We start from the raw sequence: 17,843 nt of genomic DNA, 5'->3' as shown, positions 1-17,843 counted from the left end.
TAGATTAATGCTGTGCTGGAAATAGCATTTCTCTGCAGCTCACCAGATGATTTTATAACATTCTGTGCAGTTTAATGGAATGAGAGTCCAGTTACATGAAGTTCCTCAGAAAGAAACTCTCCAGCACCTCTGTTCTCCTGTGTTTTCCTGTAATGATTGCTTTTAAAAAGATCCTTTTCTGGTGGGCTCACATGCAAGTCGTGACTCCTGGCTGAGACGTTGGAGAGACACTTTAGGGTGATAAAGCCAAAGCCATCAGCTCTGAGAGCCAAGAGGTGAGCTGGCTGTTGATTCACACCAAGCAAAGTGGGAAAGGGCCCAGGCAGGAGCACAGAGGGCTCTGACCCCAGAGCACAAAGCCCTTCCTTGCAGGGATGGAGCTCGGCCCAGACCTGAGACAGGAAAGTGTGCTCAGCTTCCAGAGCAGTCCAAGGCTAAATTCCACTGCCACATAACCCAGAACCCTCCCTCAAACAGGGAAATTATTTTATCCATTTTTTACAGGCAAGGGGCAGAGTCAGAAACAATAATGTACTTTATAGGAAGGGTTCAGATAGAGCAATTACTGCTAAAAATCCCCATTTACACCTTAACCCTGGTGATGTCACCTCTCTGTGGGACTTCCAGTCCCCAGGTCCCTTAAAAACCCATCAGGGATGCCCAGAGCTGCCCAGGACTCTCCAAGCAGGGCAGAGGGTTCAGAAATCCCCTGCCCGTCCCAGGTGGGGGCAGACAGAGGGAAGGAAGGAAAGGAGGATCCACTGCTTCAAAACTTGGTCAAGACTGCCACCTACTACCACACAGCTGAAATGACTGGAATTGTTTCACGTTTCAAGCAGAAGCCAACAGAACAGAAGACAGAAACCCCCTAGAATTGCACTTGTAAAGTTGTTTAACATGAAAAGCATCTTTCTTTTTCTCTCAGTTTTGGATATGATACATTGTGATATGATACCCTACTATATATATCCTAATAGTCCCCTTAAGGATGAAGAAATTCCTCTTTTTTCCCTCCTAGCTAGGACCCAGCTATGCATGAACCACTTACACAGTCATTCTTTGGATGTAAAAACAAACATTTCTGTAAGTGGAAGATTTGGGGTTACCTGGAAAGGAGTTTTCACACAGGAGACATCAATGCAGACCTCTGGAGCCAGAGTGGATGCTCTGATTTGAGAACTGTCCTTAAATTATCTTGTGGCCAGCTGGAAAGAGTTAGCTCCTCATGAATACAAGATGCAGCTTTTGTATTTGGTGTTCAGCTGGTGATGCTCAGCTCTTCCTGCTCTGGGCTCTCCTCACAGCAGCTGAAGCAGTGAAACCTCAGCTTGGCAGGCTGAACCTGGAGCCACAGAGAATAAAGGGGAGAGAAACGCAGCTCTCGTGTGCACTTCTGACAGTCCAGACACGGAGCTGCTGCAGGGGCCAGGCTGGGAGAGCTGGGGGTGCTCACCGGGACAGGAGGATCCAGGGAGAGCTCAGAGCCCCTGGCAGGGCCTGGAGGGGCTCCAGGAGAGCTGGAGAGGGACTGGGGACAAGGGATGGAGGGACAGCACACAGGGAATGGCTCCCAGTGCCAGAGGGCAGGGCTGGATGGGATCTTGGGAATTGGGAATTGCTGGCTGGGCTGGAATTGCCAGAGCAGCTGTGACTGCCCCTGGATCCCTGGCAGTGCCCAAGGGAGGCTGGACAGGAATGGAATCAGCCTGGGACAGTGGGAGGTGTCCCTGCCATGGCAGGGGTGGCACTGGATTATCTTTAAGATCCCTTCCAGCCCAAAGCAGGCAGTGATATTTGATTCTGTTCTGCACCTGAGCTGTGCCACTTTAATCTGCTCTGTTTGCACTGGCATCACTGACAGCAGGGCAGGACCAGTGCCAAACCAAACTCCATCAGCTGCACTCACAAACACCTCTGTGGTTCTCCCCGTGCCATTGGGACTGCAAAACAACACAGGGATTTTAAAAGGGACATTGTGGGGGGCAGCAGAAACTAAATTTTGGTCTGGTGCTGTATAAAGAGGAATCCCCAGTGCCCTCACTGTGCTGTCACCAATGTCCCAGTCCCAGTGCCCTCACTGTGCTGTCACCTCCAGTGTCCCTTCCCTGCCCTGATGGGCTCAGCTCCTGCAGAGGTTCTGTGACAAACTGGGCAAGGGTGACACAGTGGGGTCGGATATTGGGGTCACACACTGGGGTCACACTGTGGGGTCACACACTGGGGTCACACAATGAGGTGACATTGGGGTCACACCGTGCCTGGCCTGGGACACTGAACCCGTTCTGTCCCCCCATCACCTGCCCATGAGCTCTGCAGACACGGGCACCATTTCTGAGTCCTGCCTTCTCCCTGCCAGCTTCAGCACTTTGGGACAATCCCTGGAGCCACTAGCGGTCGTTGTTGCCCCGTGCAGCTCTGACTGTGGAGCCCAACAATTCCTGAGCTGCCTCCCAGCCGGTCCAGAGCCAGAACTGTGAAGCCAGCACAAAACCTCAGCTCTGCTCACTCATCAGGACTGTTACCCCTCCCTGTGAGTGTATTCGGTGTCAAGGGAAACACAACGGTTTGACAACAATTAGGGACTGAGGTGCGAGGAGAGGCTGCAGAGCCCAGCAGATGCTGCTTTGTTTGTGGAGTTTGTGTAAACAGCGATTTTGGTGCAGCTCCTTTTATCCTTTGTGTGTCCCTCCACCCGGTGACAGCAATTGCCAAACCCAGGCAAACAGGACACCCGGTTTTGGGGAGCTGGGGGTGTGCTGAGCCTTCAAACAAAGCAGATGCTGCTCCCCAGCTTCCCCCAGAACTCTGCAGCACAGAGTTAAAAACTTCAGCCCCGGCTGGCAAAGGGACAGAGCACAGAGCGTGCACCAGGGAAAGCCTCAGTGCCCATGGAATGTGAAAGTAAAGGTGGAATTCTCTCACTGAGTTTCCTAGAGGAAGGTTAGTGAGAAATGAAAATACAAATTCAGGGAAAGGATGAATACATTTGCTCCATTTTCCTGCATTTGACACGCTAAACTGAGTTACTGTAAAACTTCCATCTTTAGTTAAATCTCCTGTTCCTGTTACCATCCAATTATAATCGCTGGTCAGCACTATGGATGCCATCCTGTTTGCCCTCTACTGGCCTCAAAATAACATCTCAGAATAGAAAAAGCCACAGCTGAATTTAAAGCTACCTCAAAAATATAAAGATTTTAGTTGCACATTCATAACTATGTGGGTGTATAAACAAATCCATGTTCACACCCCCATAGCAGGGATTCCTTTCCCACGAGCAGGAGCTTTTCAGCTGATTTCAGTGGGGACATTCCCAGTAAAGGAAATCCCACCCCTCCAGTGGGGAAGGGAAGCAGGAACTTTCTCTGGGACAAGCATGACGTGGTGCTGCCCATTTTGGACATTCAGCAGTGCCCCCACACTGGGTGCCCTGGTTAAAGAACACATCAAACACATTTCCCACAGTGCACACCCAGGGGCTCGGGCTCACCTGGAAGAGGAGAGCACCTAAACCACACTAAAATCACTTTGAACAGTGTGGGGAAAGGTTGCCAAACAGCTGACCCAAGATTCAATTCAGATTTCTCTCTTGTCACTGGGAATTTCTCCTGTGATTTTGCTGAGCTTTCAGTTAAGTCTCAAGCCTATAAAACAAGAAAAGGAAATTTCTGTTTCTGCAGAATCCCTCACGTCACCTCCACCAGAACCTCCCACAAGACTTGGCCAGCAGTTGTTACTGCTACACAAGCTATAAAAAAGAGACAGCATCCACCTAATTTCCAAGTCTCTTCCTCAGTCTGCAGCTTTCTGCTTCCTAAAAGTTTCTTCTCTGATTTCTTTGAACTTTTCTGCAGAGCTGTACTCAGTATTCATCCATGCTCCAGTGGTAGATACAGTCAAATATGTTCGTACCATTTATGCAGAAATGTTCTAGACTCTCTATTCACTCACTTGCAGACTGTCCCAAAGGCTGTGTACTCAAGAAAAAGAAAAATTAATTTATTTAAAATCCATTCCCACATCATTCCATTTTAGATCAATCTATATTCAAGCAAGCATTTAAATATTCTATTAAAATGGATCCATCATCAAATATCATGGAATCCAGCAAAATAATAGCTAACATCTCAGTGCTAAGCCTCCATCAGAGTCACACCAGTGCCTTGATACCCCCTTCATTTATTTCCAATTCTGGCACCTGTAACCATGGTAACACATAGGGAAACATTTCAAGCAGAACAGAACTGACAATCACAATAACAGCACAAAATACCTGAGGTGGGGAGAGAAGGGGAGAGGCACAAGCAGGTAGTTGTTGAAATTAAAAGCTAATGACAAGAAAACAGCTGGAAACAAATGCTGGCTCACACAGCCATATCCTCCAGGCAGATGCATTTCTGCAGACTGCTCTGTTCCATCTTATTAGCTATGGAAAGGGAGGGAAAAGAAAGATGTTTTTTTTCAGCAAAGAGTAAAAAGTAAGTTGGTGCAAATAGAAAACAAATATTTATCTGTTGCATGCACATCCAGGAGTACTCAGCATTAGCCCATGAAAAACAAGTCTTTTTTCCAAAGGCAAACACTCACAAATGTGCTTCAGAGAAACAATATCCATCCATCAAGAAAGAGAAGTCACCTTTTAAAGAGATTCTGAAAGAATAATTCCATTAGCCTACATCAAAGCACAGGTTTGAAATGAACATGAGTTAATAAACCAGATATGTGTAAACTGGGATAACTTCCTAGACATTTAAGGGAACTAATTAGCATTTGAATGCTGTGAAGCAAGAAAGGGAAATTCTATCTTTAAACTGTGACAATCAAAACTAGAAATGAGATTGACCTGTGTGGGGAGCCTGGCAGGATGCAGCTGCAGGGTTAGCTGGGAGGTTTATGGGGCTGGAGCTGAGAAAACACAAAGATCAAGGGCATCACCAGACCTGCCGCGAGGGCTGGGCTGCTTCAGCTGCTACCCCGTGAAGCTGCATTTAGAGAACAGAATTAAAGAACAAGAGCTGGACTCACATCACCTCACAAGCCAAAGCTGGGAACTGGGCATCGGAACCAGCAGGAATTCAGCCAGCAAGGCTCCCTGGAAAAGGGGAAGGGAAATAAGACAAGACAGAAGCAAGCACGGCACCGAACTGCAGAGTGGAGGAGGCAGAGAGCCTGGGGACTGCTCTGGAACCTCCCAGACACCACCAGGAGCTCCTTCACCAAATAACTCTGGGGAAAGAGTTAGTTCTCTTCTCTCACTTGCATCTCAGGAAATGTCACTGTCAAGGCACAGTGCACAAAAAAGCTGTCACTCACTGTCATGTATCAGCACCTTACTCTCCTTCCTCTGGGGAATTTCCTCACTCACTGCATTTTGTAAAAGAGAATATTTTCCCCCTACCACTGTGTCTCATTGACTCCTATTTTCTTCTTTGTCATCTGTAAGACTCTTCTCCCTGACCCCCAAGAAGGATTTGAGCTTTCCAACCAATTTCTCTAATTCCGCCAGGTCACCTGGGGCTCGGCAGCAGCAGCAGCATCAGCAGAGTTTAACAGCAGGTTTGGAGTAGCAGGGAGGGGTGAGGTAAAGCAGAAAAGTGCAAAGCACAGGGCAGAGCCTGCCCCAGTGCTGCAGAGACCCTGCACATCTGCTCCTGCACATCTGCACCTGCACATCTGTACCCTGCACATCTGCACCTGCACATCTGTACCCTGCACACCTGCACCCCTCCCACCTGCACCCCTGTCAGCAGCAAAGGCTGCTCCCAGAGCAGGCACTCTGCACCTGGCTCTCACCTGTCCCCAGGTGAGCTGAGGCCAGGGCCAAAGGGGAGCACCCTGAAGAGCCCAGCCCTGCCCTGGGCCCCAGACCCTGCTGAACAGTTTGTGCTGTTGCAGAATTTGCTGGGAAAACATATCCCGGCATGAATTCAGACCTGAAGTGCTGGGAAAGGCACCGTGCCCCTTGGGATGCTCCTCCAATGGTTAATTAATCTCAAACCTCCCTCCTTCCTTTCTAATTTCTGCTGACTTCTCCCATTTTCACTTACACCATCTCGTTACACTTTTAACACCCACAGAACAGGTTTGCTATCTTTACTCAGGTGCTGACAGACCAAAATTTTCAGCTTTCCATTTTTCAAAGAATCTAGTTAATGTTCCAATAAAGAAAACCTTTTCATTTCAAAATCCCATTGGATCACTTTTATAGAAAGATATCCATTTATTCTGGAACTACAGCAGTGGAACCATTTGCATCCAGTGTTCCTCGATTTTTATATCCACTTTCACCTAAAAGTGTGAAGTCTTAACTCACTCTGGATTTTGATTTCTCATCACACCTTCAAAGCCAATTAATTCTCATTTGGAGTGAAATGGCATTTTTAACAGCTAGAATAGAAATGTTAATATACTGGGCTTAAGGAGTTCTGACCAGAATGCAAGCTGTCAATAAACTCATTTCTTTTTAAATTTTGCATTTGGAGTGTATTTGGTGTACACCCATACCCCAAATCAAGCTATGGCAATGGAAGGGCACTGAACCACTGTCCCCTCTTTGTCACCCTGGGAATCTCTGCCTCAGGAGGAAGCAGAAGCAGCCAGGCCCTGTCCTGTCCCTGTCTTTATCCCTGTCCTATTCCTGCCTCTGTCCTGTCCCTGTCCCAGGGGCTGCAGGGCTGGTGTTAAGGGCAGGAGCAGAGCCCTTTACAGCTGTCCCACTGCTCTCTTTCTACCTGTGGAAAATGTTTTATGGGGTTTTTTATTTCAAACTCATGCTTTATGACTTTGGAATTAGGGATGAATCCTATTAGGGAGACAAAAGGCTCCTTGTAGTTCATAGCTGTCTAATAGTGTGAGAGATAGAGAGACTATTATATTTGGCACAATATTTAGAGAAATTAATCCTCAAGCACTAAAGATTTGAGGGATTAACAGTTTGAGTGACAGCTGAGCTCTATCCCTGGATTGTGCCACAAAACCATTTGCCTCCAAGTTGAACATGTTCCTCACTTCCACCCCAGTCAGCACAATTCCTGCTTTATTGCACTCGGGTCCCCAGGGGAGATCAACAAACACATATGTAGAGAGCCTGGTGCAGGAATAGCTGGAAGAAAAAGGCCATAGTCAGATCAACTTAGTAAAGCTAGCAAAGTGGGCCTCAGTCTCACGGATACAGTGTCCTTGAGATAAGGAAGACACGCAGAATTGAGAAAAACATGAATGCCGAAGTGCTTAGCTAAGTCGCACAGCTAGACCAATGATGAGCTCAGATTTTGCACTATGCATGAGCTAATTAAGCACTGTATTTAATCGCCACTCTGCGTATCAATAAACGAGACTTTGCTGATGACCGAATTGGTGTCCGCGTCTCCCTTCTCCGACATTTGGTGAACCCCGACGTGCCTCCGTCGCTGAAAAGAAAACGGTTTCAGAAAACGGGGGAGAACGCGCCACGGTCGGTGAAGTAGAGTTGGGGCCTGCCGCAACCGGGTCGGTGTCAAACGACGTAGGGAAGACACCCCCAGGAGCCATAAAGGTGGTCCTGGGCCATACGTGCTGCCGAAGCCGGAGAGTTGCAACAGCGCTGACGACGAAAAATGGACAGGCAAGCAGCATATGATTTATTTATAGCACATATAGATAAGTTAGGGTTAAAAGAGATTAATCCCAGGAAGGATATACCAGGGTTGTTAGTCTGGGGTTATGCTAAAGGTTTATTCTCTAATCCTCACACCGTGCATGATTTAAATGAGTGGCGTAAGTTAGGGGATGCACTGTGGGAGGCGGTATTACAGGATGATAAAACAGCAAAAAAGCTGGGAAAGATCTGGCGGGTAGTTCATAATGCGCTGCTAAAGCAGCAAGCAGAGAGAAGGGCGGCTCGGGAGGCAGTAGAGGCATATAAAAGAAATGCTCAGTATGGCGATAATGAGCCCCGAGCACCCAGCACGACCAGAGTAGAAATACCTATCTCTGGGGAGGCGGCAGGAATGACAGACATGGCTAGCTGCGCTTGGCCCTCGGCACCCCCCTTAGAAGAGCTCGAGGAGGATTCCGCCGCGGCGGCGGAGACAATTGCAGAAGGCGGAGTAACCCCGCCTTCCGACAGCGAAGGGCCCCAGACCGGCGGCGAAAAATCCCCTTGCCAGTCTGAGCCTACCGCCCCTAAGCCCACCGTGGAGCCAGCTCCGGTCCCTAGGGCGGAAAGCGACCTGTGGGAGGAGATGGCAAGACGGCGGGGGGAGGCGTGGAGTATGCTAGCCAGACACGGCTTGGAGACTGGGGACGAGAGCGCTGTTGACGCAGCGAAAACCTGGGCTTTCCCCGTCACGTATACACAGGGAATAAACCAGCAAGGACAAGCCGTCCAAGTAGGAGCATACTCGCCTCCCGACTGGAAGCTGCTAGCCCAGCTAAGACAGACAGTGAGTCAGTTTGGTTTCCAAAGTGAGCCAGCTAAGCAAATGCTAGATTTCTTGTTCGATACATACCTGCTGTTGCCAAATGATATGAGAAGTATAGTGAAACTGATTTTCACGCAACATCAGCAGTTGCTATTTAACGCCCACTGGCAAGCTCTTGTTCAGGAGTCAGTTGCAGTACAGAGGGGCCCGGGAGATCCGTTAGCTGGAATTACCATAGACGAACTGATGGGATTAGGTCAATACCGCAGGACAGAAGCTCAAATGATTTCGGGACCCGACAAGGTTAGGGAAGCCATGCGTCTAGTAAGGAATGCCATCAATCAAGTCAAAGATAGCTCAGGCATACCCATGTATATGGGGATAAAACAGGGAAAAAATAAATCCTTTAGAGACTTTGTAGATAAGGCTGCTGCTGCTATTGAAAAGGCAGGAGTCCCAGAGTATATGACAGGGGCACAGGTTTTCTTAGTTAATGCACTAAAAGAATTAGGCTTAGGGCTGCAGAAACAAGCCGAGTCCACACAGTCACAGGTGTTAGCCGCTCTTGCTCCGCTCCGTGCTCCTACGGCAGCCCCGGCCACATCGAACAACCACCGGCCTCCCTCGGCGCGCTGCTACAGGTACGGGTGGATGCGGCGCGGCCCGACGGGCGCCGCCGATCAGCCCCCGGCGGCCACCGCCTTATTGGCCCCGGTCACAAGTAGCCGCCGTGACACCAGCGCCATCTCCTGTCTACAACCAGCCACAACAGGGAGCCTAAAACTCAACCTGGCAGCCGCAGTAAAAACATCTTTGATAACAGCTCGCCCTGTCAAAGTCCCAACTGGAGTTTATAGCCCGATAAATATCAAAGGACAAGCTTATGGAGGACTAATAGTGGGACGCTCGTCGAGCTCCATTGTAGGACTGTTTGTGCTACCAGGTGTCATCGATGCAGACTACATGGGAGAAATACAAATAATGGTTTATACTCCTTTTCCTCCTCTGACAATTGAGGCAGGTCAGCGTATTGCTCAATTTATTCCACTTCCACAGTTGAGCCGGGGTGTTCAACCACAAAGACAAACCCCACGTGGAGACCAAGGATTCGGATCATCAGGTATTGCTATGCTCACAATGGATCTCCATACCAGACCCAAAAAGGAGGTGAAACTAACCTATGCAGGAGAGACAATAGAAATGATGGGACTCCTAGACACTAGGGCAGATACCAGCATTGTCTCACCAGAAAAATGGCCCCACAACTGGCCATCACTGCAAACTACGGATACCGTGACAGGCGTCGGAGGGTTCACCCTCGCTAGAAAAACACCTCCAGTAAGGGTCACTATAGATGGGCAAGATTTGGTGACTGTGTTGTCCGTAGTTGCATTACCACCATCGGTACATTGCCTAATTGGAAGGGACATTTTGGCTCAGATGGGGGTCGTTTTATCCAACGAGCACCCTTTGGGGTAATTGCCATTGCTTGGACTTTCCCAATCCCAATCACCTGGACTACCAATGAACCGGTAATGGTTAAGCAATGGCCTCTAAAAAGGGAAAGTCTAATACAAGCACATCAACTCGTAAAAAAACAATTCCAACAAGGACATTTAAAACTCTCAACAAGCCCATGGAACACGCCAATTTTTGTGATCAAAAAGAAGTCAGGAAAATATCGTCTTCTACATGATTTAAGAGCAGTAAATAATCAGATGGAGGCAATGGGGGCATTACAGCCAGGCCTCCCCAACCCAGCAATGCTCCCACAGCATTGGCCTCTTCTAATCATTAATCTAAAGGACTGCTTCTTCACTATTGCCTTACACCCTCAAGATACTAAAAGATTTGCGTTCACCCTACCAGCAATAAACAGAGAAGAACCTGATAAACGGTATGAATGAACTGTTCTTCCACAAGGAATGAAAAACTCGCCTACCCTGTGCCAACTGTATGTGGATGCCGCACTACAACCATTGAGGATACAGTGGCCCAACACAATTATTTATCATTATATGGATGATATCCTCTTTGCTCAAGAATCAGCATTTACAGACACTCAAATGCAGGAAATTCAAAGCACCCTAGCAAAGGCATCCCTCATAATAGCTCAAGAAAAAATACAGCGATCCACACCATGGAAGTACTTGGGGTGGTCTATCACAGGCCAAATCGTACGGCCACAGAAGCTCCAGCTTGCAACAAAGATCACCACTCTAAATGAGGCACAGCGACTGCTAGGAGATCTGCAATGGCTCAAGCCGATTGTTGGGATACCCAACTCCTTGCTAGACTCCCTCAGGCCACTACTTAAAGGAACTGACCCAACCGCACCTGTAACCGTGACCCCACAACAACATGAAGCCCTCAAGGGTATTATACGCTACATCGATGAGGGGTTTGTCTCCCGCCGAAATATCTCCTCGCCCATCGATCTTACCATCTGGAGTACTGCCAACCACCTACTCGGTGCACTCACACAGCTACAAAAGAAAACACGGGAGACACGGGTACTAGAAAGAACAGCCTCTCAGCAGCCGTCCTTGTTGTGCGTGTGGGGGGTCATGGTGTGAAGCCTGGGTAGCCCTAAAGTGCGGGGGCTGTGGGGACTGCTCGTGGGTGGAACAGAGAACAGTGTTTAATTTGTGGTGCTGGAGGTGTCAAAGTGACGACCTAAGAAATTCAAATTGGGGTCGGGCCCTAGAAAAAGAAGCAGGAGTGCCATATGCCCAGGTACGAAACCTATACGAGACACCAGAACAGCTCCTGCTAGCTTGGGCCCGGTGGGAACTTACCAACTGGATTAAGAGGCAGCACATCTATGCAAATTCACACATTATCGCTGCAAGATGCAGACATAAAGTCCCACACCTGCCTTGGCCTCAGGTAGGACCAATTAGGCCCGGTACAGACCCAGAGGAGGTGTTAAATCAAAGTATAGAAGAGGTAAAACAACTGCAGATAACAGGGAGCAATACAGGGCGTAAAAAGAATAGGCCGCCAAAGAAATCAGAATGATAATCATTACACTGCTTATGCTTGCTAACTTTGCTCGCACAAAATCTTTTTCAATGCAGCATGCGCCTCGGGAAAACGTATGGGTAACATTCACTAACATAACAAGACAAGAATCAATCTGCTTAAGCCTAGGGGGAGTACAAAATCCTTTTAAAACCTGCCTAGTAATGTGCTGCATGAATTTATCTAACCACTCTGAGTCCATCCACAAAAGGATACAAAACACGCAGCAGAAATTACACAACCTAAAAGAAGAAGATGGTTGGGGCATTGACGAGTGGTTAAAAAGCCTAGGTCTTAGGGGATAGATTCAAACTGTTATTAAGTATGCTATTATAGTGTTAGATATATTCTTGTGCTTAGCTTTATTGCTACCTTGCTTGATAACTTGCTTACAAAATTTTATTCAAAAGACTGTCAGCAAAGCTTGACATACCACTCTTCTAGCTCAAAAAGAAAACGGGGGAAGTGTAGAGAGCCTGGTGCAGGAATAGCTGGAAGAAAAAGGCCATAGTCAGATCAACTTAGTAAAGCTAGCAAAGTGGGCCTCAGTCTCACGGATACAGTGTCCTTGAGATAAGGAAGACACGCAGAATTGAGAAAAACATGAATGCCGAAGTGCTTAGCTAAGTCGCACAGCTAGACCAATGATGAGCTCAGATTTTGCACTATGCATGAGCTAATTAAGCACTGTATTTAATCGCCACTCTGCGTATCAATAAACGAGACTTTGCTGATGACCGAATTGGTGTCCGCGTCTCCCTTCTCCGACACACATAAATCCTTATTTCATGGCGGTTTGCAAAATTGTCATGTTATTTTCAATTCTGAGATTTGATATGTGCCTTCCTCCCTTCGTGAAGAAAAAGACACATCCCCTGTATAAAATGCACTACGTTTTAAAGGCTTCTAGATGTGATTACAGAGCTTTGGAGCTGTCCATTTCCAAAAAGAAATGGTGTGTGGCAGCCGTGCATGTACACATGTCCACAAAGGATCATCCCAGGCACTGCTGCAGAGCTCCTGGCTGCTGGGAGACGTCTCTGCATCCCTGCTCTGTGCCAGCAGACACGGGACTGCTCCGGGGGCTGCACAGGGCACTGCAGCTCCCAGCCCCAGCTGCTGGCACGGGACCCTGCCCTGGGGAAACGGGAAACAGGACGAGGTGGCCCCAGAGGAGATGAGATGGGGAAGGAGAGGAGATTTCGTGGTTGCCATGGCAGTGGCAGCATGGGGCCATGGCAGGAGAGCAAGAAACATTCACTGCAAGCTTGCTTGTGTGGCTTCATGACAAAAAATCTGCGAAAACAGCTGAAATAAATAAATAAATAAATATACAAATAAACAAATAAATTTACAATTAATCTTTCCAAGATCTCCGTACTTTGAAGTCACAGAAACACACGAGTACCAGCACACTGGGCAAGGTGCAATTTTACCCTGAGCTGTGTAACTTCGGAGAGACCAGGGAGGTTACAAGGTTTTGTCCAAAAGGATCTCAAGTATCACAGGGTGAACGTGCTCCTTGCTGTTCAGGGCTTCAGAAAGGAGCAGAAGAGGAGAGTTCCTGCAAGGGGCAGTTTCACCCAGGCAGAAATCACCCAGCCTCATCCAAAACGGGGACATTCAGTGCCCTCCACAGCAATCCTTGCAGGGAACTGCCCATGGCAGGAGGTTTTTCCATCTGTAATCCCAGCTGGCAGGTTATTTCCATGGCCATTTTTGAAAGGTAACTCCCACGTGCAGCTCCTGGGCTGCAGGGCAAGGTTTGTACAGAATATCCCGTGCAGCTGGAGGATGGGGGTGAGGGCTGGCACTCAGCTGGGTCACCGATGAATTTTGGGAACACAAACCAGGAGATGCTTCCAGAGAACAGGAACGTGGGGACAGCTGCATTCAGCATGAGACTCCTGGGGGTGTGAAAAAGAGCCAGCCTGAATAAAAAAGCCTCCAGAAGGGTTGGGGATTTTCTTGTGAGCAAAGGAAGTACCAGAGCCTGTGGGTGACTCTCACTGCTCACAGCCATGGATCAAATCAGGGTTTTTATGAATAAACCATAAAATTCGATGTCTTCAGGGAAGGGCCAGACCTCAGAGCTGTCACTGTCCTGTCTTAGGGCAGCCAGAGCACAGAGCTGGGCTGGGGAGGAGAACACCCAGCCCTGGAACCTTCTGCCCTGCAGCTTTGGGGTGTCTGTGCATCCCCATCCCCTGCACGGCGAGGTGTGGGATAAAAACGTGCCCACAGTCCTTGGCAATGGAGAATGTTTTCTTTTCCTTCCTTAAAATTGTATTTCAGCCTTAATTAGCTCACAAGCCTGTTGTTCAAAAGCTGAGATTTCCTCTCTGGGTTTTCCCCTGCTTCAGTTCAAATCACATCTAAAGGCAGAGCCATCCTTTCATGAACAGAAACATTTCTTTTGCTTGCATTGCAGCATGGTTAGGCCCTTATCAAATCTCTTCCCTACTGTAACATTTCTTTTCAAGGTAGCTCACTAACCCTTACCTGTTTTTCACTTTTACCTGCAAATAGCAAAATACCATCAACTGGAAAAGATAATTCCTCACTTGTGAAAGTGTTATTTTTTTATTCTATGATATGGGCAATACAAATGTCACTCCAAGTCAGGCTGTATTAAGTAGTTCCATGTCACATGACACAGTGTGAATTGACACATGCTGTGCTGTTGTATGAGATCTGGGGTTCCTTGTTTGAAGAGACTTTTCTTTTCTGGTTAGGAGAAGATATTACATACTATAGATATTACGTGATCTATCCATTAGCTAAAAAATAGACCCAGATAAAACTGTAATTTCTGACATTCAGAGCAAAATAAAACCTGAAAACCATTGCTTACTTTTCATATAATACTGATAGTCAGCTTATTCCTTACAATTTATTAAAGAGAGCAAAAATAATGTGAAGGGGCTGCATCTGTTACTAAATACAATCCATACAGAAAAGTAAAACAGAAATCCCCATGCAGATTCCAAATGCCAAACTAAACCAGGGATCGTTCAGCTGCATTTTTTAACAGCTGGTGGTCACTCTGAAAAGCCTCCAACAGCTTCCAGCACTCAGAACACTTCTGGAGCAGCATCCATGGATGGGCTGCAGCTGCAGCTGCCCTGCAGAGCAATGCAGAGCAGAGCAATGCAGATCAATGCAGCAGAGCAGTGCAGAGCAATGCAGAGCAGTGCAGAGCAGTGCAGAGCAATGAAGAGCAATGCAGAGCAGTGCAGATCAAGGAAGATCAATGAAGAGCAATGCAGAGCAGCACAGAGCAATGCAGAGCAGAGCAGTGCAGTGCAGAGCAATGAAGAGCAATGCAGAGCAATGCAGAGCAATGAAGAGCAATGCAGAGCAATGCAGATCAATGCAGAGCAGCACAGAGCAATGCAGAGCAATGCAGAGCAGCACAGATCAGTGCAGCCCCTGTGCCCTATCCCGGCTCCTGCCATGCCTGTGCTCGCTGCATTCGAAGCCAAACCCTCTCTTCCTGTCTCAATATCGGCTCCTTTCTTGCCGCCTGTTAGAGCTGACAACACAGGCGAGAAGTTCATAAAGAAATCTCATGATAGCTGTTATTTATTATGCAAATGCTGCCTGCCATGGCAACATTGCATGCAGTAGTTTGCGTTATTTGCCCTGAACATGCATGTTCAAATTACGGCTGCATACATTGTGCCCGCACATTACAAAGATTTTGTTTTCCTTGACGCTTACAGGAGAACAAACTGCAATTAATACAGCCTGTTTAAGCAGACAGCACCCAATTAGTTATCATCCATTTTCAGGTTGGGACTCTAGACTAAAAAACATGGAGCTGGCTTCTTATTCAAAAGGAAAATACATCCAAACTATGGGTTTTCAAAGACACATTTAACTCACAATGGCCAGGATACTCACTTGGCCTTTAATGTGAAATGGAGTGTTAATTTTTCTCTGTCACCTCTTAATTGCTTCCTTATTATACCGTTCAAGCAGTTAATTGCTAGACTGAGTGAAAGAGTGTTTTCAAGGGAAAGGAAATGCCACAGCATGAAAGAAAAAAAAAAAATAGAAGCAGCACGCTAGTGTAATTTGGCCTGATATAATGTTAGTTGTGGTATTGCCTTTAATGGTAACTACAGAAATTAACAGGAAAAGCTAAACAGTTTTCTATTGCCAAACAGGGCGGGAGCCGGGCCGGGAGCTTTGGCCATCAGCAGCTCCCGGGATCAGAATCCATCTCTTCCACGGACACGACGTTTGGACTCGGGAGATTTCCTTCTGCTCCTCCCCTCACAGTAAGGAACTTTCAACTATTTGTAGTGCAGGACTTCTGCACTCACCTGCTTCTCAGGTCCTAACCCTAAGCCTAACCCTAAGCCTAACTATGACCCTCTCTCGCGGTACTCACTGAGATCTGCGGGCTGCTCAGAGCATCCATGAGCTGCACAGAGCATCCATGTGCTACACAGAGCATCCCTGAGCTGCACAGAGCATCCCCGAGCTGCTCAGAGCATCCATGTGCTACACAGAGCATCCATGAGCTGCACAGAGCATCCTGAGCCCCCCAGAGCATCCTCGAGCTGCTCAGAGCATCCCTGAGCCCCCCAGAGCATCCTGAGCCCCCCAGAGCCCCCGGGGCCGCTGTCCGTGGCTGCTCTGCTGAGCTCCCCAGAGCCCCCTGAGCAATCCCGTGTGCGGACTTGAAGCAACAACCATCAAACATTTCCCTGCCGCTCCTGCAAACGCCAGGAGCTGCGAGGATTCCAATTTCCAGGGGCTCAGAACCGGGCTCCCCTGCCCAGCACCACTGCCACTCCTCAGGCACCGAGGGCAGAGCTCGGGCACCTGGCACACCTGGCACACCTGATACACCTGGCACAAATGGTAAACCTGACACACCTGATACACCTGGCACACCTGGCACACCTGACACACGGAAAGCTTTACTGATGGCACACAGGGACAACAGATACTCCAGATGCAAAGGAAGAATTACAGGCCTTTATGCAAACAGCAAATGATTGCAGGCTCCAGAGGCAATCTTTGCATGACTGTGCTAGAATTCATCATCAGTAGTGCTTCCTCCCTCCTCTAATTTTTATTAGAGAATAGTCATTATTAATGGAGGAAGGAGAGAGAGAAAAAATAAAAAGCAGATACCAAAGATACTGCTGCATGGTAGATTTAAATATGCACATTAATTCATAAGCAAAGTGAGTTAAATACGAATTTTGAATTAATTTCCTAAATGTAGCTTCCCAGTGGACAATAGAAAAGAGATGATCCAGTTATCAACTTGTGCTTATTAGCATTCAAACATGCTGATTAACTCATTAGTAAGACTACATTTAAACTCGTCCCTTTTGCTTCCTTCTATAAACTGTTGGTCTTTAATTTATTGGAGGAATAAAATTCATTTATTTAGGACTGAGAAGAATGAGCTAACTTTGGCTGAAGAATAACAAACTTTACAGAACAAAAAAGAGCCCCTTTCCTTTTTCAGGAGTTTAGGAAGCATCACTGTCATCTACTGGACTGGGGGGGTGAAAAGCAATGGCAGGGCTGCAATTTCACCAGGAGAGAATCGTGAGATCTCAGAGCAGCACAGGGAGCTCCAAAACAACACCCCCGGAGTCAAACACAGACTTCTGGAGAATCTCTGCCCGAGTCCTGCCCCTCGGCTCACAGCTCCTGGGGAGCAGTGCTGGCCGGCTGGATGTGGCTGTTTGTGTGGCTGTGTTTGTATCTCTGTGTGTGTGTCTGTGTGTGTGTCTGTGTCTGTGTGTGTGTCTGTGTGTGTGTCTGTCTCCCTCTCTCTGTCTCTGTGTTTGTGTGTGTCTCTCTCTCTCTGTGTCTCTGTGTGTCTCCCTCTCCCTCTCTCTCCCTCTCTGTCTCTGTGTCTGCCGTCCCTGCAGGACCAGTCCCTCTGAGGTGTGTGGCTCCAGCCCAGGCTCAGGCAGGGGCTGGGGGAAGGTGTGAGCTGCTCCTTCTCCGGCCAGGGCAGGCAGACACAGCCCCTGTGCAGGAGCTGCCCTGGTGACACCGCGACACTGCTGCCACCTCACCGGGACAGCCCAGGCTGCGCCGGCAGCCAACGCCAAAAACCAAACAAGGCAAAGTCTGGCTTTGGAGATTTTCGCTTCTCTCCACAGAGCAAATGCTGTGTCTTGGCTGCCTTCATTGCCCACCTGTCCATCCAGCCTCCACTTCCACCCAACCCCTGCACCTCACAGGCTTAAACTCAGTTTATTCTGTCCACTACTCTTGGAATATTTAATAATAAAATGCTGAGGCATAGAAGAAATTAAATATTCTACCACAGATAACACAGACATCTTTCTCCTCTGGCCTTCTAATGTCCTCCTGTTTAAACACAGGAGGAAATGGTTAAAAATGCCTCAGACACATGCAGAAATCTCTCTCTCC

The 17,843-nt window shown here is 47.9% G+C and overlaps 1 long non-coding RNA gene across 5 annotated transcripts in view; it reads right to left on the bottom strand.

Annotated features, from left to right (window-relative positions):
• Positions 1-17,843, bottom strand: part of LOC148222119 (uncharacterized) — a 70,952-nt gene that overhangs the window by 49,870 nt on the left and 3,239 nt on the right. Inside the window, exons 2-5 of one of the 5 annotated variants that reach the window (XR_015806884.1) lie at positions 5,026-5,092; positions 3,773-4,426; positions 3,491-3,644; positions 1,107-1,342 (exon numbers count right to left, since the gene is read on the bottom strand). This is a non-coding gene — a long non-coding RNA (uncharacterized LOC148222119). Of the gene's footprint in view, positions 1-1,106; positions 1,343-3,490; positions 3,645-3,772; positions 5,657-17,843 lie in introns of those variants that run through there. The other 4 variants (XR_015806885.1, XR_015806883.1, XR_015806882.1 and 1 more) reach the window with 4 other exon arrangements.

The sequence above is a fragment of the Sturnus vulgaris genome, chromosome 14 (assembly GCF_052056855.1).
Source record: "Sturnus vulgaris isolate bStuVul1 chromosome 14, bStuVul1.hap1, whole genome shotgun sequence".
In the NCBI taxonomy this organism is placed as follows: Eukaryota; Metazoa; Chordata; class Aves; order Passeriformes; family Sturnidae; genus Sturnus; species Sturnus vulgaris.
The sequence above is the reverse complement of the archived record's forward strand: the minus strand, read 5'-3'. Positions and strand labels throughout refer to the sequence as shown.